At 44.1% G+C, this 26646-nt stretch overlaps 1 protein-coding gene across 23 annotated transcripts in view; it reads left to right on the top strand.

The window, feature by feature from the left end:
* TENM3 (teneurin transmembrane protein 3) overlaps positions 1-26646 on the top strand; it is a 2371016-nt gene that overhangs the window by 1251667 nt on the left and 1092703 nt on the right. For 22 of the 23 annotated variants that reach the window (XM_053252610.1, XM_053252605.1, XM_053252624.1 and 19 more), the window contains one exon: positions 10413-10571. The gene's annotated coding sequence lies outside the window, so the exon portion shown is untranslated. Of the gene's footprint in view, positions 1-10412; positions 10572-18379; positions 18509-22881; positions 22955-26646 lie in introns of all 23 variants that reach the window. The other variant, XM_053252608.1, reaches the window with a different exon arrangement.

The following is a 26646-nucleotide window of genomic DNA, read 5'->3' on the forward strand; positions in this document are numbered from 1 at the left end:
GGGCACTCACTCACCCCACAGTGCCTGCCCACCCTGATAACTGCAGCCGCCCATGGACCACAGACAGCAATGGGGGGGGGGTCCCTTGCCTTCAAAAGGCAAGACCAGCTGTGCCTGTGTACCTTCTCTCTTCCATCTGGGCAAGAGTGGGGTGGGTCAGCAGCAGCCTGCCTGCTTCGTGTACAGTGAGCAGCAGTACAGCAGTCAGGCGGGAAGGAAGCTAGGCAGTGGCGATGGACAGTGGCAAAAAAAAAAAAAAACTGGATGAAGGAGACCCTCCTTTTGTATACCCCAAAGGAGGAAAGGTATCACTAAGTCCAGGAGGATGCCAGCATGGCTAATGGGTACCATCAAGGAAGCCATAAAAGAGAAGAAGACTTCCTTCTGAAATTGGAAGGCCTGTCCAAATGAAGAGAACAGAAAAAAACACAAACTCTGGCAAAAGAAATGCAAGGTGACAATAAGGGAGGCAAAAAGAGAGTCTGAGGAACATTTAGGCAAGAGTAGCAAGGGGAATAACACAAACTTCTTTAAATACATCAGAAGCAGGAAACCTGCCAGGGAGGCTGTTGGACCATTAGACAATGAGGGAGTGAAAGCGATTATTAAAGAGGATATGAAGGTTGCAGAGAAGCTAAATGAGTTATATGCATCCATCTTCACGGCAGAGGACAGTGAGCATATACCTGTTCCTGAACCAGGCTTTTAAGGGATGGAGGCTAAAGAACTGAGTCAGATAGAAGTGACAAGAGATGATGTTCTAAACTGTCTGGGAAAACTGAAAACTAACAAATCACTAGGGCCAGATGGCATCCATCCAAGAATCCTCAAAGAACTCATATGTGAAATTGCTGACCTCTTTGCTAAAATATATAACTTATCCCTGAAATCGGGCTCTGTACCAGAGGACTGGAGAGTAGCAAATGTAACACCGATTTTCAAAAAGGGATCCAGGGGCGATCTGGGAAATTACAGGCCGGTTAGCTTAATGCCTGTTCCAGGCAAATTGATAGAAAGCATCCTCGAGGATAAAATTGTAAAGCACATAGAAGAACTGGCCCTGCTGGGAGAGAACCAGCATGGCTTCCGCAAAGGTAAATCTTGCCTCACCAACCTTGCCTCACCAGCTTTTGACAAAGTTCCTCATCAATGACTCCTGAGGAAACTTAGCGGTCATGGGATAAGGGGACAAGTACATGTGTGGATTGCTAACTGGTTGAAAGACAGGAAACAGAGTGTAGGTATAAATGGAGAGTTTTCACAATGGAGGGAAGTAAGAAGTGGGGTCCCCCAGGGACATGTACTGGGACTGGTGCTTTTTAATTTATTCATAAATGATCTAGAAGCAGGAGTAAGCAGCGAGGTGGCCAAATTTGCAGATGATACCAAACTCTTTTGGGTAGTGAAATCCAAAATGGATTGTAAGGAGCTCCAAAAGGATCTCTCCAAACTGGATGAGTGGGCGACAAAGTGGCAAATGCGGTTCAGTGTTGGCAAGTGTAAAGTGATGCACATTGGGACGAAAACCCCCGACTTCAAGTATATGCTGATGGGATCTGAGCTGTCAGTGACTGACCAGGAGAGGGATCTTGGCGGGAGAGGGATCTTGATCATTGAAAGTGTCCACTCAATGTGCGGCAGCTGTGAAAAAGGCCAATTCCATGCTAGGGATCATTAGGAGGGGAACTGAAAATAATACAGATATTATAATGCCCATATACAAAAGTATGGTGCAACCACACTTGGAGTACTGCGTACAATTCTGGTCACCACATCTGAAAAAGGACATTGTTGAACTAGAAAAAGTGCAGAAGAGGGTAACCAAGATGATCAGGGGCCTAGAGCACCTTTTCTTATGAGGCAAGACTACAACACCTGGGGCTTTTTAGTTTAGAAGAAAGTTGACTGCAAGGAGACATGATAGAGGTCTATAAAATCATGCATGGTGTGGAGAAAGTGGATAGAGAGAAATTCTTCTCCCTCTCCCATAACACTAGAACCAGGGGTCATCCCATTAAATTGATTGCTAGGAAATCTAGGACCAACAAATGGAAGTACTTTTTCACACAACACATAATCAACTTTTGGAATTCGCTGCCACAAGATGTGGTGACATCCAACAACCTGGATGGCTTTAAGAAGGGTTTGGATAACTTCATAGAGGAGAAGTCTATCAATGGCTACTAGTCAGAGGGCTGTGGGCCACCTCCAGTCTCAAAGGCAGGATGCCTCTGAGTACCAGTTGCACGGGAGTAACAGCAGGAGAGAGGGCATGCCCTCAACTCCTGCCTGTGGCTTCCAGTGGCATCTGGTGGGCCACTGTGTGAAACAGGATGCTGGACTAGATGTGCCTTGGGCCTGATCAGCAGGGCTGTTCTTATATTCTTATGAGACAAGGAGTACTGTGATCATTGAGAAAAAGCTCTAGAGACATTAGCCACAGCCTGCCATCGGCTACTCTCTTACCGCCGGGGTATGGACTTCAGCCATTACACTGCTTTGGAGCCGCTTTTGCCTCTTACCCTCCTTCTATTGTTGTTACATTGCATTCCATTCCAATTCCCTTCTTTCCCTGTTTCTCTTCTTTCTTTTTGGTCTCACTCTGTATGTGTTCTAAAGCAGGGATTTATTTCTGTGTTTCTACCTGGGCTCTCTGTGTCCCTCCAAATTGAAACTGTTCCCTCAGGGAGCAGTTGCAAAGGAGAGAGAGAGATCCCAAGCAGAAAAGCAGGGGGGGAAATCCTATTTTAGAACTTGAATAAAGGAGTCACGGAGTAGTAGGATCATTCATTGAAAAGACACTAAAGTCCAGAGAACAGCAAGCAACAGCCTTCCCTCAGTTGCTCTCCAATTGCTGGGGTAGAATCTACCACTTTGGAGCCACTCTTGTTTCTTCCCCTCCTCCTATTGTTGCTGCATTGCGTCACCTTCCCCTTCCCTTCTTTCCCTGTTCTTCTTCGTGTGTGTGTGTGTGTGTGTGTGTGTGTGTGTGTGTGTGTGTGTGTGTGTTCTGAATTGGGGGCTTTCCTGCGTTTCTGCTTGGGCTCTCTGTGTCCTTCAAATTGCAACTGAGCAGTTGCAAAGGAGGGACAGAAACGCAGGAAAAAACCCATTTTGTTTTGAGCCCAAGCAGAACCTCAGGGGAAAAAAACCCTCCTAGAACTTGAGTGAAGGAGACAAGGAGTAGTGGGATAATTGAAAAGACACTCCAGTCCAGAGTAGCAACAACCTGCCCTCAACTGCTGTCCGACCTGGGGTAGTATCCACTGCTTTGGAGCAGTTCTTCCCCTCCTCCTATTGTTGCTGTGTTCCCTTTCCCTTCTTTCCCTGTTTTTCTCTCCGTGTGTGTTCTACATTGGGGTTTTCCCTATGTTTCTGCTTGGGCTCTCTGTGTCCCTCCTTTGCTACTGACGGGGAGGGACAAACTAGACACTTCTACTGTTGATGTTTCCTTCTGCTTATTGCTATTGGCAACTGGCTGAATCAAGGTGGCTTTCTTCCTGGAGAGAGGGAGACATTACTATAATAAACCCATCCCCAGATAATTTGATGGGCACAATTTCAGAAGTCACCATTAACTTGAAGCGATTCAAGCCGATGTGTTTCATTCACAATTTGAACTTGTCACTGCTACAGAATTTCTATGGGTCCTTCTTGATTTTCACTCACATGGCCACAGGCTGAGCCAAATATATAAGAGCTGGTCCAGGCGTCTGCTAGCTGCCTGCTGCTATATATTAAATGTTTGCCTACAGTGCAGGTCTGAAGGGAGTGTTCCCTCTCTCTTTGGTGTTGCCTGCGTTTCAGTGCCACCAGTGTGCATGATGCTTTACTGAGTAAAGTTGCACCATCGAGTCATATAAATTATTTTGCAAACTACCTGAAGACATTTTTATTAGGGGTATTAAAATGCGATAAATAAATAAATCACATCTGTCCCAAGGAGCTTACAGTCTACATTTAGCAAGGAGGAGAGGTTAAACACAAGACTAATACAGGATGAATGTGAGCTCATGAATTATATGTAGTTGGGATGGTGTTTTTTCCTTTGGGAGATAAGGACCAAGAGTTTCAGGGGCTTCATGGAAGATGCGGACTTTTGAGCTTGAGTCTGAAGGCTGAGAAGGCTGACATTAAGAAACATAGTCCAAGAGCAACTTGTAGGCATAAGGGGGGCAGCAAGAAAGAATGGACAGAAGTGTTTAAGAGAGTTGGAGGAGACTGCTTACACTTCTCTTTCTCTGTAGGTTGGGGGCAATACTGGAGATGGAGCCAGTATTATATCAGCGCTTATCAAGATTTGTGCTTGTAAATATGAATCCTTAGTTTCTGTTCCTGACAATCTCTTGCAAAGTTTATCTTAAGCTGCAGAACCAATCATGAGCCTGTTTAACCCAAAATGGACAGACCACTACCTGGTTAAGGTTGGTCTCACAGCCGCAATCCACCCCTGCAGGGGTGGTGGACCTATTAGGATGGTCCGTCCTAAAAGGCTGCTGGACCGAGTGGGATTTCAAAAGACCTTGGAGGATTTTGATGCTGGTGCCGCCGGTGATTCTGTCGATGCCCTGGTGGGAACCTGGAATAGGGAACTCAACAGGGCAGTAGACATGATTGCTCCTAAGTGTCCCTTCCGACCTGCTGCAAAAATGGCCCCTTGGTATACTGAGGAGCTGCGAGGGCTGAAGCAGTTGGATAGGCAACTAGAGCGCAAGTGGAGGAGAACTCGGTTCGAATCTCACAGGATTCAACATGTGACCCATTTGAAGGCTTATGCGGTGGCAGTGCGCGTGGTGAAAAAGAGATTCTGCTCTGTGTGCATTGCGGCTGCAGGTTCACGCTCGACAGAGCTAACCTGGGTTGTGAGAAGTTTGGTTTCTGCTCCTTCTACTTCCAATCAGTCCCCGGAGTTGTTCTGCTGTGATGCCTTTAACGGGTTCTTTGTGAATAAGATCTCCTGTATTCGGGCTGACTTGGACTCCACTATTTCTGCAAGGTCTATGGAGGAGGTGTCCAGCGATCCCTCTTGCAGTATTAGATTGGATCAGTTTCAATCTGTGACTCCTGAGGATGTGCACAAGCTGCTTGGGGCGGTGCGGCCTACCACCTGTTCTCTGGATCCTTGCCTGACTTGGCTGCTTCTGTCTAGCAGGGAGATTGTTGGAGGTGGCCTAGTTAATATCATAAATGCATCGCTGAGGGAGGGTAGGGTGCCCCCCTGTCTGAAGGAGGCAATGGTTAGACCACTCTTAAAGAAGCCTTTCCTGGACCCCTTAGCGATGGACAGTTACAGGCCAATCTCCCTTGGTTGGGCAAGGTGATTGAGAGGGTGGTGGCCAAACACTCCAGGCAGTCTTGGAGGAAACTGATTGTCTAGACCCATTTCAAACTGGCTTTAGAGCTGGCTATGGGGTTGAGACAGCCTTGGTCGGCCTGATGGATGACCTTTACTGGGGAATTGACAGAGGGAGTGTGACTCTGCTGCATCCTCTGGATCTCTCGGCGGCGTTAGATACCATCGACTATGGTATCCTTCTGGATCGCCTGGGGGAGTTGGGGATGGGGGCACTGCTTTGCATTGGTTCCGTTCCTATCTCTCAGGTAGATTCCAGATGGTGGAGCTTGGTGACAGTTGCTCCTCAAAACAGGAGCTGTTATATGGAGTCCCTCAGGGCTCCATTCTGTCACCAATGCTTTTTAACATCTACATGAAACCGCTGAGTGAGGTCATCAGGAGGTTTGGTGCTGGGTGTTATCAGTATGCTGATGACATCCAAATCTACTTCTCCTTTTCACCTTCAGGAAATGGCACTCATTCTCTAAATGCCTGCCTACAGGCAGTAACGGGCTGGATGAGGGAGAACAAATTGAAGCTGAATCCAAGCAAGACGGAGGTGCTCATTGTGGGGGCTCAGAATCTGAGGGGTGAGTTAGATCTCCCTGTGCTGGGTGGGGTTACACTTCCTCAGAAGGAGCAGGTGCGCAGCTTGAGAGTACTACTGGACCCAGGCCTCACCCTGGTATCTCAGGTGGAGGCTATGGCTAGGAATGCTTCGGCTGATTCGACAGCTGAGCCCATTCCTTGAAGAGGATGACCTCAAAACAGTGGTGCATCAGCTAGTAACCTCTCAGCTTGACTATTGCAAAGCGCTCTATGTGCGGCTGCCTTTGTACGTAGTCTGGAAACTTCAGTTAGTTAAGAATGCAGCAGCCAGATTGGTCTCTGGGGCAACCCAGAAAGACCATATGATGCCTGTTTTGAAACAGTTACACTGGCTGCCAATATGTTTCCGGGCAAAATACAAAGTGCTGGTTATTACCTTTAAAGCCCTGAATGGCTTATGCCCAAGATATCTTAGAGAGTGCCTTCTTTTACATGATCCCCACCTCACGTTAAGGTCATCTGTGGATGGCCATCTCCAGTTACCACCGGTTCATTTGGTGGCAACTCAGAGGCGGGCCTTCTCTGTAGCTGCTCCCGGGCTGTGGAATGCACTCCTGGCAGAAATTCGTAATCTTAATTCCTTACTGTCCTTCAAGAGAGCCCTTAAAACCCATCTGTTTGCCCTGGTTCTCCAGGGTTTTTAGCTATTTGAGTGTTTTAATTGGTTTTATTCTGTTTTTATAGTTTTGATTTTAATTGTTAACTGGTTTTGCTTGTTTTTATTCTGTTGTAAACCGCCCTGAGCCATTTTGGAAGGGCGGTATATCAATCAAATAAATAAATAAATAAATAAATAAATAAATACAGCAAAGTGACAATCCAGGCATTATCAGATTTGCCTTGCTTTGGTTATAATTCTAAGCATTAGTTACTTTTAACCCAGCATCTTCCAAAGCCCAATTCTCTGCATGTTTAATCCACAGATATGGAATTTACTCACTACCTCCTTTCTCCTTGTAATGTAGTTGGGATATTTGCAATTATTAAAGTTCTTCATTGATACTGTTGTATTAGTTGGTTCTGCTGTTGTTTACACCTTGCAACTGTAGTTAGGATAGTTGGCAGAGACATGGAGCCAGGAGAAGGAGGGGAAGGCAATGAAGGACCCATTTTAAAATCTCATCTACAGGCCCACTCCAACCTTGGTACGCCCCTGGTCAACAACATCTGGGAATTCCTGTTAGAGGCAACACTGACCCCAGGATACTTAAAAAGGGCAGTTGCCTCTCTCCCCAGCTCTCAATTTTTCTTTTGTTTAACTGACACGCTAACATTCTTATGTCTCAACTGTTCTGAATCACTAGACTCGCATAGCCTGTGTGATTTCTGGTTCCTTTAAATACACATCTATCCCGCCGCCCCAGGGCAGAAGTGATATCTGCCTGTAGAAAACAATGGATAAATTGAGGATTTTAGCATAGCTATGATTGGTGGCAGTAGCAGTAAAGACTGAAGATCATTCTCTCCAGCCAATGAGATGAATTACTCTAGCAGTTTCTTATCTCTATTTCCTCAATATTCCATAAAGTCCTGGAAGCTCATAGCGCCATTTTAAAGAGTCCAGTCATAGGACAACTTGTATATATAAATGACATCTGCAGAGAGAGAATGATTCATTCTAAAAGATAACACAATATATATTAGAAACCAGATTTCTAATATGTCTACTCTGTCCCCTTTGTTTTGCAGAGCATTTGGCTACACAAATTAAGACATGCAATTAAAAGCATTTTTTAAAAAATGGGGGGGGCCGCACCCAGCCCTTGCTTCACATATGACAAAGTATTATCATCACTGATAGTTGGAAGATCTTACTTTCTCATTGCCATCACTTATCATAGCCATTGCCATACCAGTGGACAGAGAAAGTCCTGCTTGGAGAGTTATAGTTTTGGTGAATGAATTTGGGGAAAGGACAAACTCTCCATACATCCCCTCATTGATGCCTGCCAAACTCAATGGACCTTTTACTAGCCACACCTGGATTAAAGGTGGGGAGCAATTACTTCTGTAGACTGAAATGGAAACAGAGAGATTGATTTCCCATTAAGGTTCTTGATAGCTGGATACTGCCAAGCTGCTGTTGAACAAAAGGAAAGGTCCATGATGTAGCCTCCAACAATCCATCCCTCAACAATGTATAACACTTTCTTTACACCATGTATGGGTATTTTTACAATTGGCAGTGTAATCCCACCTTTCTTTAACTTCCCATATACATGATTTCTTTAACTTCCCATATACATGAAACACAAACCACAATTAAATTATAACTCTGCACTTTAAAGATTCTTTCTTAACACAAACAACAGAACTTGCAAAATAAAATTAAAAAGGTTACAGAGACTTGCTCAGACTCATGTGTCCAAACTGAGGTTTTTTCTTTTGTGTTATTGTAGGCTTGTTTAGAGTACTTTCTTTGCTGTGGCGTTCAGATACAGTCTGTTTCTGTCTCCCCTTCTTGAAAGCCTGAAAGTAATAAATATAGGCTTAACAAAGAACCAGCCCACAGGAGCTCTTTCTGCAGTGACCTTCTTCAGCATGGCCCTGAATCCTCTGGGGAGTTTGCCATACCCCACAGTTATTAATTACACAAAACTATTAAATGCATAACTTTACGTAAACATCAACCAAGTAAAAACCCCTTGTACATGAAAGCAATAAATATAGGCTTCACAAAGAACCAGCCCACAGGAGCGCTCTCTATGCAGAGACCTGCTTCAACAGGCCTCTGGATCCTCTGCAGAGGATTGCGCCTTTTTTACCATATATGGTAGTCCCTATTCAACTTGCAGCCCCCTCTACTAGACAAGTCTATATCATCTGATGCTTTAACCCTTAAAGAGCAGGGGTTACAAATGCACAGGCACTCACGTGGACACACTTAGACCATGGCAGAGACCTGACCATGGAAAATAGTACTTAATATATTTTTCCTGTCAAGAATATCACTTTGGCATTATATATTAGTTATATTTAATGTATCTGCTTAGCACATAGTTCAGCATGATGCTACACAGAACATGATACCAGACTATAACTGATGAACAACAACAAAAACCCATGCATGTTTTTGAAAATACATGGAATATACATTGACATAACTCCAACACACTAATGGTACATCCTCCATATACTCTATTACTTAGTGAGAAGGAGTTGTTACAGACTACCTGAAAAACCTGCATTTTGTTCTGTCAGCCTTGCAGCTGGCATGCAGTATATATCAGGTACACTAGTTAGTAAGTACATTTATAGCATGCACAATGGCTGTGTTTTTCAAACATCCTTGCTTTTTTAATAGCCTCACTGTGAAATACAATAGCTATGAAGAACGCATATTCTATTATTTTAGGACAGCTAGCTAATGTATTCTCAAATCCTGACGCATCTTCCTATTGTGCTATGCCTCCTTGAAACAATTGCCTTTATAATTATTATTAATTATGTCGTGTAAAGGGTACGCTATGTACTTTGGCTTCTGTTCCCAGCTGTCTGTAATATTTCAATGCTAAAATCCTATTTCACTCCTGTTAGATTTTTATTCCTGAATTTGGCTCTCACTAAACATTTCTTTTCTTGTCTTTACGGTCGTTTAATGCCCTCATTTTATTTTTCATCTTGGCCATTGACAGCCTCATTTGTTTTTGTCCTTTCAAATGTAAAACTTATTTTTTTAATTTCTTTCCCCCCGCTTTTGCTACATATGAGCCATTAGCTGACATGTTTATTTCCCAGAGTCTGGACCAGCTTTTAAAATTTGTTTCGGCTCCTTCAATTTATAAATGTTATAATCAATTATTTAGGCATTATTTCCCCTGTGAGTCCTAAGCAGAATAGTTGATAGCCCTCACATAGGCCATTCAAAGAGACCGGCGTCTCTGAAGCAGCTGACACCAGTGAGTCCAGCAAGTTTTCAGCCTCTCTTGAGCACTGGTATTTTGAGGGCCAGCCAGCAATTGCACATTTCGTTCATCACTCAGCCAATGAAAAGGATGAGTTGTGCAAGTCTATTCACTAGCCTTTGCTGAGTCTGCATTGTTTTTCCCATTGCATATTCAGCCTCAGGGTAGCACTGAAAGAAGAAGCTAGCCATCAGAGAGAAATACCAGCAGACTACACCAATGTAATTGCACTCAATCAGCATCAGCTCAGCATCAATAATTAGGCAGGGGCCCAATAATAAAGTTGGCATCTATGCCTGCCAATGAAAACATGAGTCATTCCATGTACCACTGTAAAACTTAGACACATTTTTTTCAGGCAAAATTAACTTTATATATGGAAACTACCTCTTTAGTATTACACTTAAATTTGAAAATGGAATTAGTGACATTAACATAGGTATTAATAATGTTGGCTTTCTTTTCCTTCTTGAGGTTTTGGCTAAAGAATTCTTGTATTTTGCCTGTGACATACTGTCTTTTCGAACCTAATTAAAATGTACTTTTTTTTTTTTGGTCCTTAGGTGAAAAGATAGCTCTGCAGAGATGAGCTCTTAATTAATGTACAGGGTCCCTGTGAGTCCCACCTCTCAACAGCAGTGATTGACATCCAAGGATACATAAATTACACTAATTGAGCTTTGCATCTACACAATCTTTCTACAACCAATTCATTAGAGAAGGTAAGTGAGCACACCAGCATAAAAAGTTACTTCAGTCTGCTTATGTGTTTTCCCTTTGGGGAGAAAACTTTCCAGATTACTGAACATGTGTTAGTATAGCAGACAGATCCTCTCTTAACTTTCAAGAAATAATCTTTGCTTTTTATTTAAAAATATTAGCATTTAACAGCCATTTACTAACTACACAGATTACAATTGCCAGCAGCATAATGTTGCAAATCAATGACTGACAAAATTTGTTGATTTTAAATTGGGTTGCAATGTTTATTGATCTTAGATTGTGTTGCACTGCAACAGAAAGTATTTCACCTGAGTTTTAACAGCAGACCATCTCATTCAGATTTTGGCTTCCATGTCATTGGCCTGAAATGCTATATGCCATATATTAATAAGACTAGAAGTATTTTAAGTTGTACTTTTCTGTAGGTCCAGATGTTGTGTTCACAAATAGATGATGTGAATTGAAGTGCATGCTGGGTAAATCTAGACAACCAGCTTGATGAGTAGTTATAAACAAGTATTTTCAGGTTCACAGAAAACAGACTGTGTAGCCAGCTGCATGATGCCAGAACAATTGTTCAAAACAATTGCAATGTAACTACAGATTTCCACTTCCATATACTTATATTCCACTTGGGACATATCTTAAATCTGGGGGCATATATTTGCATGCAAAAAATAGTTTTGGAGAAAAGTAAAAATTGTTTCTCCATCCACCTCTGTCCAGATTAGTTTGTTGAACAAGTCTTCAGTGCAGGTATGCTGCAGCCTTTCTGTGAGGGTGCAGTCCTTCTTCTGCTCTCCTACAGCTGCAAAACACTTGGGGCAATGAGTGAGATATCGACTATATTTTTGCAATTGCAAAAATGTACTGCTCATATGGTCAGTGTAAACCATATAGTAACCCACTCCGGAACTGAGCAAAGTAGCCAAATATGCAGAGGACACTAAAATTTTTAGGGTAGTGAAATCCACAACAGATTTTTAGGAGCTGCAAAAGGATCTCTCCAAACTAGGTAAGTGGGTGACAAAATTGGAAATGAGGTCCAGTGTAAGCAAGTTTAAAGTGATGCATATGGCGACAAAAAGATCCAACTTCACATATACACTGATGGGATCAGAGCTGTCAGTGACTGACCCGGAGAGAGCTCTTGGAGTCATAGTAGACAGCTCATTGACAGTATCAACTCAATGATACTCGATACAGTATTGACTTGAGTCGATATAGTATCGACTCAATGATATATTTTTCAGCAGCTGTGAAAAAAGACAATTCCCTGCTAGAGATCATTAGGATTTAAAATAGAAATGCTCTATTATAATGCCCTTATACAAATCTATGGTATAGCCACATTTGGAGAACTGCATGCAGTTCTGGTCACCATATCTTAAGAAGGACATTGTAGAAGTGGAAAAGTACAGAAGAGGGCAACCAAGGTGATTAGGGGCCTGGAACACCTTCCTTATGAGGCAAGGCTAAGCATCTGGGGCTTTTTTGTTTGGAAAAGAGTTGACCATAGGAAGACATGATACAGGTGTGGAGCAGAGAGATTGGACACAGATGTTTTTCTCCCTCTCCCCCAAAACTAGAAGCAGAGGTCATCCCATGAAACTGATGGCCAGGAAATTTAGGAGTGAGAAAAGCTGGTGGCCTTCCAGCTCCAGGCACTCTTGGAAAAAACTGATTATCTAGACCCATTTCAAACTAGCTTTTGGGAGGGCTATGGGGTGGAGACTGCCTTGGTTGGCCTGATGGATGATCTCCATTTGGGAATTGACAGAGGGACTGTGACTCTGTTCGTCCTTTTGGTTCTCTCAGCGGCTTTCGATACTATTGACCATAGTGTCCTTCTGGAACGTCTGAAGGGATTGGGGGTGGGAGGCACTGCTTTGCAGTGGTTTCACTCCTACCTCACAGGCTGGGGTGTACCATCCATTAGGCAAGGTGAGACAGTTGCCTCTTGGCCCACTGCCTCAAAAGGGCACCCCAGAAGCCAGCCACGCACACCCACTTGCAGCCACCCACCCGGGAGGGCCGCGCAATGGCCGGCAGCCTTGGTGCAGCAAGGATGGCGATGGGGGAGGGTACTTCCCTTGCCTTCAAGGCAAGACCTGAGCAGCTGTGCCTACATGCCCTCTCTCTTCCGGTGGGGGGTGGGGCGGGTCAGCAGCCATCTACCTGCCTGCCTATGCACAAGTTCTTGAGAGGAAAGGAAAGCCTATTGATATCATTGCTCCTGAGTAATGCGGGGTACAAGAGCAGCATGCAAGTGGGCCATGCTTGGTACTTTTGTTCCCTGGAAAACTTCCTTTTCATCCTGAGAAGGGAAGGGAGAAAAAGCAATCTCAACATCATGTGTTGTGTCCCTTTTTTTATCTTTTTGTTTAGTTCTGCCCCAGGAAGGAAGCTCATAAATAACCCAACTATTGGAACTACATCTCTAGCTGGATATTTGCTGAAGGGATTACGTTTGCTTGGTGTTCATCTCTCTCCTTCTCCATTCACCTAACTTACCCATCTTGCTAAACCTCTTGGCTGCCGTGTTTCCCTTCTTACTGTTTTCAACCTGTCTTGCCATTTAGTTAGCTGTCTTGCATCTCTGTCACTTTCCTGTTCTGTGTTTATCTCTTCAACTCCTTTTCTGTTCATTATTAAGCTGCATATTCCCCACCCACCTTTCTCAGCCTTTAGACCTTCCTATTAACATTCCTATCCCTTGTCTACTTCCCCTTCTCCAGACTCTCCAACCCATTTCTCAATCTTGTTTGCTCTTCCTACCACATTTTAGGCTCTCTGATTAGTGAAAATGCACCATCCCTCTGCAGACTCTAGGCTCTTCAGCTGCCCACATCTATTAAAGGATCAGTTGTTTCTGTTGTCCCCGGCAACTCTGGGGGCAAACATGCTGCTGCCTTTCCTCCCGCCGGGCTTCCTCTTCCAGCGGCGGCATGTGTGTGCTCATGCGGTGCGCGTTTGTGCCACCCGGCTTGCAGGGCTCAGTGGCAATGAAGGGCAGCTGTTGGGGGAGCGGGCCAGTGAAAACAGATGGGTGGAGGTGGATGGCAGAGGTGGAGGAGCAGGCTACAAGCCTCCTCAACACCAGAGGCAACAGGCAAGATCCTGCAAATGGTGGAACATTGGGGGTGGGGGTGAACATAAAAATAGTTTGTGCATTCAATACTACTTGGTGTGTGTGTGTGTGTGTGTGTGTGTGTGCACGCACTTCTGGGGGAGCTCTGTGTGTGTGTCTGATCCAAGAGGAGGCAGGTAAAAGTGAGTCATGCAGAGACACAGGGTAAGGGGTTATCTGAGGACAGATAATTCCTTAGTCTTGCACATACTGTAAAACGGTGTGCACTGTGCAGCCTCACATATATCAATACCGATACCTGACAACTCAGCCTCATCATTTTTTGTACATTTTTAAATAATTCTGTTAATTAACATACACAGCATAAAATTGCTCCTATTGGCTCTTGAAATTACTTACAAAAGCTCCTCGCAATAGTAAAATGGCGTTAGGAGCATAGGAAACAGCTTTATACTGAGTCAGACCATTGGTCCATCTAGCTCAGTATAGTCTACACACAGACTGGCAGGCAGAAGCTTCTCTGAGGCTGCAGGCAGGAATCTCAAAGCTGCAGCGAGAGCCAAAGTTTCAAATTCTGCTCAAATCCCCCAAATAAGCTTAGAGAAACACTCTGACCCCATACGGATTGATTGCCCATAACACGGTTTGGAGGCAGGGTGAAAAAGCAGCAGAAGAGAATAAAAAGTGCAAGCAAGAAAACACAGGGTTAAACGGAGCATGTGGGGGGGGGGCTGTGCATGTGCAATGATGGAGAGGTTTCCACCATACTAAACAAAGGAGCTCTCACAAGAGGAGGAACCATATAAATGCTCACTATGGTGTAAAGATTCTACAATAAATTAGATCGACTTAATCCTTTACATTATCCCGTTCTCAAATTGGGGTCCACAGATGTTGTTGGATTACAACTCCCACCTCCCACCAGCCCGAAGGCCATTGCAACTGTAGATGATGGGAATTGTAGGTCCAACAATAACTGGGGACCCAGTTTGACAATCTCTGGGTCAGATATAATTTTTCATCCGTTTCTGAATTCAGAGGCATGTGTTCGTTACTCATATCACTGGGCTGGGCGCAATAAACTTGGTTCAAATTCAAAAACTAAGCATAAGCACCCCACGTGTTTTAGACAGCACACACACACACACACACACACACCCCGAGCTTCAGGCTGACATTCACTCCCCATTCCAAAGGGGCTGTTGTTGCCTATTTAAATAAGAAAGATCCACTTTTAATTTAAGAAAAAGGGGGATCTGAGCAGAGATCTTATGCCATTTTTACTCTCTCCCCCTCCCAGACACTCTCTTGACTCCGCCCCCGATCCTCCTTTCACTGCTCCTTCATGGTTTCAGAGGCAGAAGAGGGAATGGGTAAAGAAATATATGGTGATCCTTTTTATTTAGCAGGGAGAGAGCAACTGGCCCTATCCATACCCAGAACAGCATCCCTGCATTGGCTGTTGACACTGTTGAAAAGTGGTATATAAATATACCATGAGGGGCCCATTTTAAAATCTTGTCTCCAGGCCCACTCCAACCTTGGTACGTCCCTGCTCATGGGCAGATTCCAGATGGTGTCCCTTGGAGACTGTTGTTCTTCCAAATCTGAACTTTCCTATGGTGTCCCTCAGGGCTCCATATTCTGTCCGATGTTGTTTAACATCTACATGAAAGCGCTGGGAGAGATCATCAGGAGATTTGGTGCAGGGTATTATCAGTATGCTGATGACACCCAAATCTACTTATCCATGTCCTCCTCATGGGGAGAAAGCATAACCTCTCTAAATGCTTGCCTGGAGGCAGTAATGGGCTGGATGAGGGATAACAAACTGAGGCTGAATCCAGATAAGACAGAGGTACTTATGCGGGGTTGGAACTCGGGAGATGATATTGATCTGCCAGTTCTGGATGGGGTCACGTTCCCCTGGAAGGAACAGGTACTTAGTCTGGGGCTGCTTTCGGATCCGAACCACTCCCTGGTGTCCCAGTTTGAGGCAGTGGCCAAAGGTGCCTTTTATCAGTTTCAGCTGATACACCAGGTGTGTCCATTTTTTGAGATGAACAACCTCAAAACAGTGGTACATATGCTGGTAACCTCTAGGCTGGATTTCTGCAATGAGCTCTATGTGAAACTGCCTTTATATGTAGTCTGGAAACTGCAGTTGGTCCAGAATGCGGCACCCAAATTGGTCTCTGGATAATCTAGGAGAGACCATATCACTCCTGTGTTGAAAGAATTACACTGGCTGCTGATACGTTTCTGGGCAAAATACAAGTTATTATCTATAAAGCCCCAAAAAGTTTAGGCCCTGGGTATTTAAGAGAATGTCTTCTTCACCATGAGCCCCACCATCTAGAGAGGTTCGCCTGCAGTTGCTGCCAACTTGTTTGGCAACTGCTCGGGAACAGGCCTTCTCCATTGTCCCTGGACTTTGGAATGTGCTTCCTGTTGAAATAAGAGCCTCCCCATCTCTGGCAACTTTTAAAAGGCACTGAAGATGCATTTATTCACCCAGGTTTTTAATTAGATTTGTGGTTTAAATTTTTAATGCTGGTTTTAAATAATTTCAATGTTAATGTTTTTAATATTTAAATGATTTTAATTGTTTAATTGATTTAGTTTTGGTTTTAATTGTTTTTATTTGTTGTAAACTGCCCTAAGCCATTTTTGGAAGGGTGGTATATAAATCAAATAAATAGATAAATAAATATCTGTTTTGTCAACTGTATCATATGTAGCACAAAGTTAATAATTATTCCAAATTGACAGTTGTAAGGCTTAGACACAACCCTTACTTTTTGGCATTTTAATTGTCAAAATTGTTCTGATGCAGATATTGTAATACAGAATATAATCATTCATTTAGATTGTTTCACCAGAGCTGAGTCTATGTGGTATCAGCCTCTTTGCTAAAACTGGAGGCTGCTTGTATTGTGCCTCAAAGAGGACCAGGAAGATATGTGGTGCCTCAGGAGTTTCTGGGCAATTTGAGGAGGAATATCTGGTTTGACACTTGTATTGAACTACATGGGTTTACATTTTCTATGCAGTCAATGGGCTGACTTACTTATATTGTATCTAGGCAGTTTCCTCACATGCTCCACTGATCAGGGAGGGTGGAGTCATCTTTCCTGATGCCATCAGAATTCCCTGAAATGCCAGTTTGATTGGAGGCCCAGCATGGTGTGGGATTATATTTCCAGGTGACATATTTGCAGGAATATGTGGACCTTTCTTATGGTTCACTGGTACTTGGCATTGAGCCAGTTGCAGAAAATATATTTGGCAATCTATCACTTTCTCCTCCACACATCTACTCTGTTTTTCAGCTTCATCAGTTGGACAAAATCTGCAAAATACTCTGTTTAGTTTCTTGCTGCTGAATAATTTAAGAAATACCTAAGGATAAAGTGCTTGAAATGTCTATAAAGCATACTTGCATAATATTCTCCCTTTTAGTTTTGGACCAACTGTCCAGTTTTATAATAAACTTTGATCTTTCTGTTGTAAATGTTGTTAAAGAATGTTTGGGCTGTATTCATTAAATTTAACTAGACAGTTTCACTAAGAATAAGAATAATGCAGTAAGGATGAAATCATTATACATTAGAAGAGAGGGATACCAGCTGGAACAGAGTGGTTAGAAGGATTCAGTGGAGAGAGCTGGGTTATATCAAGGGAATAGTTGGTAGAAAGCGGGGTGGGTGTACAGGGAGTATAGTGAGTGCTGGAAGCAATCAAGGAGGAAAATAGATTAAATCCAAAACATGCCTACTTAAAACTTTCTCTGTGGCTTAAGCAACAGCTCCAGCTACAAAGATGATCTGTTTGGTCTGGGAAAATGGCTTTTGTCCAGTTTTGTGCTTTTGTCTAAATAACTTAAGATCATCTTAAAAGGAGTGTTTGCTTTCCTCTGTTTTGACATTTCTTTTCATTCACTATAAATTTTCCCAGTGCCTTATATTACATTTTCAGTGATAAGCATGTCTAACTGGTAGAGTTTCATTGCCAGTTTGGCACTTTGACCCAGTGTCCTTATAGGGTGTTTTTTCTCTTTCTTGATGGGTGTGTGATTTCCTAGAACCTTTCTTATTTTAGATAAATTGTGTGTGTGTGGGGGGGGGATTAAGAGCTGCCAGTATGGAAGAATCCAAGTGTGACAAATTCCATACAGGAGAAGGCAGAATACAAATCCTTTTGAAAGAGTAGGATCTGGAATGGATGTTCCTTCCCCACAAATGGGACACTGCTTGCTATAACTGATATTTGTGGCTCAAACTTTCCAGCCTGACTCATTTTCTCACACATTAAAAATAATTCTATATCCCAGGCTCTTAACCCAGACAGGCCTAAGCAGCACAGCTCAGCTAATAGAATAACTACTAGTTGACTAATTTGCCCAGACTAACTAGTGGAGAATTTTGTTTTAAATACTGCTGAATCTGGAATGAATTCAACTCTTAAGACTCTTAAGAGCTGAACTCTTAAGGAAGAGATTGTGAGCCAAAGTCTACATAGAGAAGAGAAGACAGAAAGAAGCAGAGTTTTGTGTGCTGGTTCAGACAGTGGGCATTGTTGATATCTTTCTTTGAATTCTGTTAGTTTCCAAATCCTGTTCTGTGCTTAATGTTGTTGTTTTTCTTTTTGTTTGGGGGGCTGGGGGATTGTGCTAGCAATTTTAAATATTGATAACAAGAAATTATTTTGTTCAAGGAAATGTCTGCTTTACCAAGTTTAATGGAGAATTTAAAATCGTCATGCACATCAAAGAACAATTGTGGAGATAATAGCAAACACTTGAGGGATGCTTCAACCAGTCATAATACTTCAGAGGAGACATATGTAAGAATACAAGCATACAGATCAACTCAAGTGTGGTTTCATACCCTCCAACTGTTTCTGTTTATCATCAAGAACATTTTATGTTTTATTAGTCCCCAATAAATCTTCATCCCTTACTCTATTTTGCTTGTTGGAAGCTGCAAATCCTTAAAAAAAATATCTCAGGATCTACTGTGTTAATTATTAAAAGGTCTGTGATGGTCTGTTTACTGTCAAGCCCTTCTTTATCCCATGGCAGGCTATTAAAGAGTAAATAAATATTTGCAACTTGAACTGCCAACTCTTCAGCTGGTTCCTGTAGCTGTTTCATTAATAGCAGCATGATCTGCAACAATAAGCAGCTGACGACATTACCAAGCCATGCTCAAACCATGTAGGGGAAGAATGGCAGTTCAGTCCCCAAATAGCAAAGCAAAACTATTTTGGTGAGAAAGCAGCAAAGCAAGAGGTCTTGAGACAGTTCTGTAGTATTGAAGAACTACAAGTGTTTATTTAAAGAAAAGGTTACAAACAAATGTGACAAAACAAAAGCCTGCAGCATAATTTCAGCTGTAGCTCATGGCTGAAGAGAGAGACCAAAACAAACAGCCATCTCTGGAGAGACAAAATGGAGACTAACAATGGAAGAACAAAGAGGGGAGGAGTCCAGTACTTTTATCCGTGACCCTAACCACCCCCCAGTGGTCACTATGAGACATTGCATCTGAGAGCTGATGCTGCCACAGTCCTAGCTCCAACAACCACAGTTAAAGACATAATTGCAAGAATTGATTAGAAAGTTGATAACAGTACATACAGGTGGCAGTGATGTGCTTTTAACAGTTGGTGATAGTGAGAGGGGATTAACCAAGTGATCTCTGGTGGGATAATAGGGTGATTAAGAGTGTCCTTAGTTACACCTGTGATTTGTTTGAGGCTATGCAATTTATCTAACAGAAAAGATTGTTTGCTTCTAGCATAGTAAGAAATATATTTTATGAAAAGAATGTGTGAACTATCTAGAGCAGGGATTCTCAATGTTGGGTCCCTAGATATTATTGGATTTCAGCTCCCATAATCCCCAACCAAAGGCCACTGGGGCTGGGGATTATGGCAGTTGAAATCCAATAACATATGGGGACCCAACATTGAGAATCCCTGATCTAGAGGATGGACTGCCAGTTCTTGTTGGTCAGATGTCAAGCAGTAGAGAATGATTTCTCAGTACATATGTTCACTGTTTTGGAGAATCCATGTTAGACACTGGATTCAAAAACTGAGAACCATAACTGAACATTTTTACTAAAGAGCTAAAAATATTTCCATGATCTAGAACTGTAGCAGTTTATTCACAAAACTTCAATACCAGTGTAAAATGTCTTAAGATTTGTACAACCATTAATATGACAATAATGTGAGCCTTCTCAGCATAAATGTGACCTTCCAAATGGCAAATCAATGCAATGCTGTCTTGCCTGATTCAATGCAGAAAGAGAAATTGCAACAATAGCTTGTACAATACTGTGAAGTATCATATTGGGAACCATATGGTGAAGGGTGACATATAAATTGCCTAAACAACAATATATGTAGTGGAGACTTAAGCCATATTCAGACTTCATTTTCTACATGTTTACAGGTGTCTGTAATCATGTACATTTTTTGTGTGAATGACTGTACATGCATTCATTTAAAAAATCTTGTTGTTTCAAACAAGCACCATAAGTGTTCTGCACTCAGCAACAAATAGGAACCTGCCAATCACTACCAACTACTTTTTAAACCTGGTTGGCATCATCCAGACAACTAACCACAATTAAAAATAATTAGATAAGTTAATTATGTCTACCTTAAATCCCACTAATTTTAATAGAACATGAGTAGATGCTGCTTAGTGTGTGTGTGTGTGTGTGTGTGTGTGTGTAAGTAACACATATTAATTTTTCTAAAATAAAAAAACCATTATGGCATGCATGGGAGCAGAATGAGTGTGAAACCCATATTTTGCAGCATGAAAATATTGTGCATAGATTCTCCCCCACCCGTAATTCCAGATTCAAAACTTGAGTGTGTTTAATTGGGAATTTTGTGGTGGCAAAATTAGGTTTTGAGAATCTATGCTGAGACCATGTCTTGATTTCTTCCTTTTAGTGCAGTTTCTCAGGTCACCTACATGTTATACAAATTTCTGCATAGGTTTCCCCAAGCAGCTGCTGGAGGATGTAATTAGAAGAGGAATGAGGGTGGAGGATGCAGGCATACTTAAGCCTTCACTCACCTGTTCCCTCTCCCCAAACTAATTTTTCAAAGCTAATTTTCTACCTGCAGATGAAAAATATGTATGGTTTTTAAAAAATATATATCCTGCACCTTCTAAACAAAAACTCTTGGGGCAATGACACACAATACGATATATCTAAAATCTATACATCTCTGTATTTTTATCTTTTCCACTACTACCTCAGGGGCTGAATTGCTCTTGTGTAGTCCTGTTGAAATTAAGGAATACTTTAGAGCAGAGATCCTCAATGTTGAGCCCCCAGATGTTCTTGGACTTCAACTCCCATAATCCCTAGGCCCAGTGGCCTTTGGCTGGGGATTATGGGAGTTGAAGTCCAAGAACATCTGGGGGCCCAACGTTGAGGATCCCTGCTTTAGAGTAACTCCTACTATTGAGCAATTTAGTCTGGATGTCAGCCAGGGTTTTAAGAAGAGAAGCAGATTGTGGGAAGAGGATTAAGTATCCACTCCTCTCCCCAGCCCCTCTAAATTCTAGTGGTTGCTTTTGCTTTAAAATATGTTGAATTAAATCAGTGGAACTTGGTGTAATCTGTTGCTCAGCCCTCAGGAACTCTAGAACTTGAACAAAGAGCCTCAGACCCTGAGGCTGGTACCCTAGCCTAGTGAGCTACCATAGATGATGTGTGAGCTGACCTCAGAGTACAGCACAGAACAAGAATGTGCAACCATTAGCCCAATTCAAACATTATGGTGACTGCCACCAGCTTGGATGGTTTTAAGAGGGGTTTACATAAATTCACAGGTCTATCATTGAGGCGATTCACATGACTGCGGGAAAGCGGGCTAAGGGAGCCGAGCCCACTTGCCCATGGTCTTGTGCTGCCATAAGAGCCATGTGGCTCCCAGCAGCAAACCTCAGTGAATACTCCCCCTTAAAATGAGGATTGTAGAGCGAGTGCTCTGTTAATTCCATTTTGGCGATTGTGAATCACTCTGGTGACTCACAAGGAGCCCCTTGGTGTCGGGGGCCTCCCCAGGATGCCCCACACACTTCTGCGGGGCATCCTGGGTCTTCTGGGGATGAGTCGGTCCCCAAACTCCTCCACCACTACTGGCTCCATGCTGGAGCTGGTAATCGTGTGGGTGGCCCATCCGACTGCCCAGAGATGGCTCCCTCTCATCTGTGGTGAGAGTCGTATCCCACTCTCCCCACAGACGCCCTGCAGGCTCTACACACTGATCGTGTGTAGAGCCTAAATGGCTACTAGTCTGAGGGCTATAGCCCACCTCCAGCCTCAGGGGCAAGATGCCTCTAAATATCTGTTACAGGGGAGCACCAGTAGCAGAGAGGGCATGCACTCATCTCTTGCATGTGGGCTTCCCAGGGGCAGCTGGTGGGCCCCTGTGTGAAACAGGATGTGGACAAGATAGGCTTTGAGCCTGATCCAGCAGGGCTGTTCTTAAGACCTTTTCTCTGGCCTGCCTTGAGTTAATTCAGAATTTAAGCTAAAATGCCTCTAGTGAGATTTAGGACCGGGTCTCACAATCAGTGAGACCCGGTTCCTAGCCATGAGCGGGAAGAGTGGGCTAAGCCCGCTCTCGCCGCTCACGAGCGGGCAGGGAGCCCTGGGCAGCTGGATTGGCTGCCCACATGATGGCCGGCTCCGAGATGGAGCCAGTGGGGGCTGGGGAGCTCGGGGGCTGCACTGCCCCGGAAGCCCCAGTATGCCCTGCGCGAGCACGCAGGGCATACTGGGGAGACTCCTGAGCCGGGAGGCTGTTTTTAAGCCTCCTGGCTTTGGGTCTACTCACAAGTAGCCACGGCACAGAGCCATGCCATGGCTACTCATGAGCAGATAGCCCGGGTTTTCAGAGCACTAGCTCCGCAAACCCGGGCTAAGGGGTGGGCTACAGGAGCAGGTTAGCCGCTCCAGAACCACTGGGCTCGGCTGCGAGCCTGGTGGCTCTTACGATCACAAAAATCAGGCTAGGATTTTCCTAGGCCGATTTTTGTGATCGTAAGAATAGCCTCTTAGTCTTATTAGACTTAGTAGACTAGACAATATTGTGTTGCTTATCTTGATTAATCAATCTTTCTGCATTCCTGTACATTCCTGTTTTCATTGCGTCCCAATCTCTGTCATTATTTCCAGAACAAAGCTTTGCACAATTGAACTCTCTAATGAACTGCTTGTTCCCTCAAGATTCTCTGGTTCCCCACACAAGGTAAACAGTTAGTCAGGTGCTTAGCCAACACCTCAGGGCAGTTTCATTAACAAGGTAAGCAGCATTCCCTGTTGCCTAGGTAAACTGGAGATTTTACATTGACTCCATGACTATCATTGTCCCTCTTTTCATATGTACAGATATCTAAAGATTAAGAAATTAATTTGCTTGAGCTACTTTAAGTTAATAGAGTATTTTTATTACATTATTACAAATAATTATTTTCAGTTTAAAGAAAAATTACAGTTTAGTTGTACAGGACAACCTTGCCATCCACAGATTCACCACCTGCAGTTTCACGTATCCACAGTTGGGTGATTGACACCCAACCTTGGCATATGTGTGAAAAAATGGGGTAATGGACTTAACTTCATGTATCTGCAGGTTGGGATATGTGACTTCAGAGGTAATTTCTGACCACCATTATAAGAAAGGAGCCATTTTGTGGCTTGTTTGTATTGAAACAACAATAAAAGATTTGAAGGGGGGAACACCTGGAATTTGACTGGGGGGGGGGGCATTGCTGGACTGTTGGAGACACATGGGGCATGGCAGGACACTTTACTTTGCATTTCCCATCCCACATTATTGCCTGTTTTCTCTGTGGGTTTCAGACCTCCAGAAACCTAATCCCCGAGGTGCCATTGCCTGAATGATTACCTGTTTCCTTATCCATGGTTATTGTGGAGAATGGAACTCCCATGAATACTGAGATCCTCCTGCATATAAAAAACCTAAGCAATAGATAACATACAGCAAAAAGTCTATTTGAATATTTGCAAGTGGTTACCACTAGGCTGAGATCATATCTGTTAGTTTATATTACCTTCCTTTTGTTAGAATCTGAAATGATTCTCACTTCCTTAGGCTCCTTCATTAGTCTCTGTGTAATGCAGAAATATTTATTAGTAGGAAAATTAAGTATATGTTCATTAAGTTGGCAGCTAGTTTAGCGTTAACCCCGATCTTGTTGTCTGTAATTAAACAACTAAACAAACAATGAAACAACATTTTTCACTTAAGCTAAAAAAAAGTCAATCCAGGTAAAACTTGAAAGTAATAAAATAAGCAAATGAAATATTAATGTGTTATATATATATCTATATTTCCACTTGTAGGCATGCACATTTTTTTGCAAAACTTAAGTGCAACTGGAAAACAATTGGTAGAGAGGAAGACATGCAAACCTGAATGAGAAGTGCTTTTGTTTTATTTTGTGTTTTGTTTTCCTATACTCCATCTCCAAAACCCATTCTTTTTTTCCAGGCAGTGTTTAATTTCATACACATCCATCAATACACAGTGGAGCTCTTCTCATGGTCAATGAGAAGAGCTCCAGGGTGGTCTGTGGGGAAGAAGGGTTTTATGTATCTTCCCCGCAGATAACCTCCAGTGAATCCCTGGGTGGGAGGATTGCCCCACAGACGACTGGAGGCTTGGCCGGCAGCCAGTGGTGTATCGGGGGAAACGGCGCCCAGGACAAGCTCCCTGAAATGGCCCCCCCGTCCCCCACATACCTGTGAGGGCGCGGCGGCGCCGCCCAGGCAGCAGATCGCCAGCGGTGGCGCCTGAGTGTGGCGGCGGGTTGCCCGCCGAGTGTGGCGGCAGGCGTGCAGTGGTGATTTGGCGCTGGCGGGCGGCGGAGGCGGGTCGCCCACGGCCCGCCGAGTGAGGCAGTGGGTGGCGTGGCGGCGATGCTGTAGCGCGCCCGAGCGGCGGCGGCGGATCGCCCGCCAAGGACGGAGTGCAGAGCGATGCTGAGCCTGACTCCTGGCCTGGTGTTGCTTCCCAACTGCACAGGTGCACCTGCGCAGTTCTCAGGCGTGCCTGCGCAGTTGGGAAGCGACGCCGGGCCAGGAGGCAGGCTTGGCGTCGCTCTGCGGCCTGCAGTCCGTCCTCGGCGGGCGATCCGCCACCGCTGCTCGGGCCACGCTACAGCATCGCCGCCACGCCACCCACTGCCTCACTCGGCGGGCCGTGGGCGACCCGCCACCACCAAATCGCCGCCGCACGCCCGCCACCACACTCGGCGGGCAATCCAGGGGGGCGAGGGGGAAGCCACTTTTTGGCGCCCCCCATGTGACCCCCGGGGTGGCGCCCAGGGCATGTGCCCCCCTATCGTTATGCCCCTGCCAGCAGCTCCTGGGATTGGGGTGCTGGGATGCATCACTGGGCATCGCCCTGCCCCCACCCGAGACCAAATAATGCACTGTGCAAGTGCATGGTGCATTACTGGGATCTCCCTCACCCCCGAGTGTACCCAACCTGGGAGGCCTAAGGGAGCTGCTAAGGGAGCCCAGCCATCAATTGTTAGAATCGAGCCCTGTGGTTCATTGGCGGCTAGCCTGCCAAAATACCCCTCCCACTAAATGAGGTTAATGGAGCAAGCACTCTGTTAACCTTGTTTTTGTAATTGTGTGTCAGCCACATCTGCTTGCAGCCATGGCAGACACACTCGGGCTATTGGGGGAGAGGGGAGGGGGACCCCAACATTGCACCGTACACTTGCACGGTGCACTCCTGTGGCTCCGGGGGCTGGGGTGCCATGCAGCGGCACTGCACTTCGCCCAACTCCTGGAGCTCTGGACCAAAGCCGCCATTCATCTTGGTGGCTGGATCTGCTGCCAAGCAACGAGCTATTGCTTGACTACGGGAGTACAGGTCAAGCCTGCTCTCCCCGCAAAACCCCTTAAAGCTCTACATACTGATCACGTGTAGTGCCTCAAGGTTTACCTGTCTGAAGGCGAGTCTTCCAAGTACTAGGACCTGAGACTTGGAATGGAGTGGTTTGGGGAATGTGGAAAAAGTGAGGTGGTTAGTGTGCAGGGATACTTCAGGAAAGAGAGTAAGCATGATTAGTAGAGGTCAGAAAGCAATTTGTACCTCCTGGTAATATAACAAAACATAATACACCTACTCAGGATTGTAACAAGGTTCAGTGGGCCCTGTAACAAAAAGTGAAAGTAGGCCCCTGACCCAGAGGCGTAACTAGGGAAAACGGCGCCCGGGGCAAGCACTGAAATTGCGCCCCCCCCCACTCTCCTTCCCCCCAGCTGCCCCCGGACATATGGAAATGTGTCACAGCCATAGTCAAATGTGGGTTGTGGGCTGCATCCGTGCAAGTATACTGGGACAGGAAAAAGGAAACATGAGGCTACAAGGCTCTTTAGAAATATATATTTTAAAGAAATGTCTTGCATACTAACAGCCTAAGTTTGCAGTCCTCATGGCCAGAAAATAAATGCTTTTAAACATAGTAATAGGTTTTGTGTCCCAAAATGGAAAAGACAAGACAGGTATTCTAGTCTTTTCCATCATAGATATTCTAGTCTATTCAAGATTTATGCTTATATTATAATAGAGACTTAAATTATAATAGACATATATTCTAGTCTATCATAGATATTCTGTGTTTATTAATTCTATAATAATGTCTATTTGTAGCACACTTTACGTTGGTTGTATTCCTGGGAAACTCAATGGCCACATTCAGCCACCATTATTTGAGCCATGATCTCCTCCTCTTTCTGCTTCCCTTTCATACACAGTCTTAATAAATAACCTCCTGGTTTAATTAAATCACCGTTTGCCTATGCACCTGAACAGCAAAACTGAGGTTTGGGCCCTTCATATAGCAGAATTGCAAACCACACTGTGTGATCCTAGTTTGGAGGGCTTACTCAGCAGTTTAT

This window comes from Hemicordylus capensis, chromosome 5 (assembly GCF_027244095.1).
Source record: "Hemicordylus capensis ecotype Gifberg chromosome 5, rHemCap1.1.pri, whole genome shotgun sequence".
NCBI classification, from domain to species: Eukaryota; Metazoa; Chordata; class Lepidosauria; order Squamata; family Cordylidae; genus Hemicordylus; species Hemicordylus capensis.